Consider the following 2782-nt stretch of genomic DNA (forward strand, 5'->3'; position numbering starts at 1 on the left):
TGTTTTTATGTTGTACTTCTCGACCCTGAAAGATCGGACAGACGTAATCTTTTATTCTGCCGCTGTAAGAGTGTACATGTGCGAAAGATAAGCTGTTTTTTCATAGAAACGATAGGTTTTCTTGGTAAATATTTTAAGTTTTTGAAAACAGCGACATTCAGAGAAAGAAATTCTTTTGGGCCAATCATCATTCAGCGAATTAAGTGAGGTTCTCTAGCCTTGAGGTCACATAGGTACACATTCGCGCACAAATCGAAAAAGAAAATACCACAAGTATCGTGACTTTTATTCTCTAGCATTGAGGTCACATAGGTACGCATTCGCGCACAAATCGAAAAAGAAAATACCACAAGTATCGTGACGTTTATTCTGTAGCCTTGGGGTCGCATAGGTACGCATTCGCGCACAAATCGAAAAAGAAAATACCACAAGTATCGTGACGTTTATTCTCTATTCTTGAGGTCACATAGGTACGCATTCGCGCACAAATCGAAAAAGAAAATACCACAAGTATCGTGACGTTTATTCTGTAGCCTTGGGGTCGCATAGGTACGCATTCGCGCACAAATCGAAAAAGAAAATACCACAAGTATCATGACGTTTATTCTCTAGCATTGAGGTCACATAGGTACGCATTCGCGCACAAATCGAAAAAGAAAATACCACAAGAATCGTGACGTTTATTCTCTAGCATTGAGGTCACATAGGTACGCATTCGCGCACAAATCGAAAAAGAAAATACCACAAGAATCGTGACGTTTATTCTCTAGCATTGAGGTCACATAGGTACGTATTCGCGCACAAATCGAAAAAGAAAATACCACAAGAATCGTGACGTTTATTCTCTAGCATTGAGGTCACATAGATACGCAATCTCGCACAAATCGACTTTTCTGCGGTTTGTGTCATTCCTTTTTCATCGCACCTTTTTGCGCCATGAGAGTTCATCATCTGCGTTAAGATTTTTTAACAAAACCATTGGGGAAACGCATCCGTTTTATTCTCACAAAATTCTGTATATAGTCATTGGACAAAAGAAGTTTTGAATGAATTATTTGTATTTATGACAAACATTGTTTCACTTATGAAAAGTCGGGATGAAAAGTATTTTTGAAGCTTTATGGAACTGGCTTGTTCTACCTCATGGTCAGTATTGAGATTGGGACCCTTCTGAGATGTTTTCTTTCTTTTTATAAAAAGCCCAGGATTGGACCCTTAGCCTGATAAACGGAATTAGATAGAATCCAGTTAGCCTCACTCAGCGAAGTATTTTTGATAGACTCATCTGTTTCCTCTGATTCAAATATGTATGAAATCCTCCGATCCTAACCGAGGGCTTTTACTTGATTTCAATTCCCCACTCAGAAATGTAAAAATTGCATAACAATACGGACTTGTTTGTATACTGGAGAATCGTTCCAAATTGAAGTGCAAGGTCGAATTAAGATGTTCTTCAAATGCTCCATTCTCGGCGTGCCAACCTTAGGATAATTGGACCGAGCTCTGTGCCGTTGGATCTGTCTTGTCGAATAGACAGGGGGGGGGGCAATAGGAGAAAGCTCTAAAGAAGGGTTGAATTTATTTACTTGTAGAAAATAGCCGTTGGCGCTAAATTAAACCTCTAACTAACAGACTGGGGAGAGTCATGAGAACTACTGAATCTGTCCCATTCCGGATCTTTATGAGCTGTGCCAACAACATTTTCGAAACAAGAGCATACACGGGACATCCATACTCGGCGAAGAGTCTGATGCAGTAGAGTCTGATGCTTGTAAAGTCATAGGTATTCAGCCGCTCAAACCATCGAATCAAAATTTTGTCACGGTCATTTTGTTCAGAAGTTGATAAACCTAATAGATATTCCTCTGAGAATGAGGTTACTCCCACTGGATGCAAATTCAAACTAATTTTGGGTTTATCGATTTGTGACGCCAGAAAATAGGTTTTTTCGCCTCTGACAGGATTAAATCTTTCAGGGCCGCGTAAACCTTAATGAAGACAAAGCATTTAGAAGTTAGATTGTATCGATATGGGGTACCTGAAAGTTGGCTAAACAATTTTTCTGTAAAACATCTAGTAAATCTTTATCCGCTTATCGGAGCGCCCATGCCTCTGAGCCATACTTGACTACTGTCATCTCTGTACCTTCCAATATTCTAATCTTGGTTTGCAGACTTAAGTTTCTATTCTTCCAATCATTTTTTAGCTGTGAAAAAAAACACCCTTAGTCTTGGCTATTCTATTTTTAATATCTTCACTGCTCCCAACGTCTTTACCAATAAGACTACCAAGGTAAGTGAAGTTGCCCAACTGATAAATCTTTTCGTTACTCAAAGTCACCTTTTCGTCTTCATTTATTCCTAGCCTTAGTGACTTAGTCTTCTTAACATTAATTTTCAAACCTATTCTAGCACCCTGAACTCGCGAAACCTCTAAAAAATCTTTCATTTTGCTCACACTTTCATCTAATATGCTTAAATCATCAGCATAATCCAGATCCAGGAGAGTTTTTTTCCCCATTTGATTCCGTGGTCTCCCATTGCCTTTCCTGTGCTCCTTAGGACAAAGTCCATCAAAATGATTCCTATAAAGGGAGATAGAACACAACCCTGCTTAACTCCTGATTTAAATCAAAACCAGCTGCTAATAGTCCCTCGATTTCATCATCATTTTCGCGTAGAACACTCAAAACATAAGGTATGATCAAAGTCTTTGATCTTAGACGTTGCTGTGTTTCTTAGGCAAAAATCTATCAAAATACCCCCTCCCCCTAAAAAGGGGG

Source organism: Artemia franciscana, chromosome 13 (assembly GCF_032884065.1).
Source record: "Artemia franciscana chromosome 13, ASM3288406v1, whole genome shotgun sequence".
In the NCBI taxonomy this organism is placed as follows: Eukaryota; Metazoa; Arthropoda; class Branchiopoda; order Anostraca; family Artemiidae; genus Artemia; species Artemia franciscana.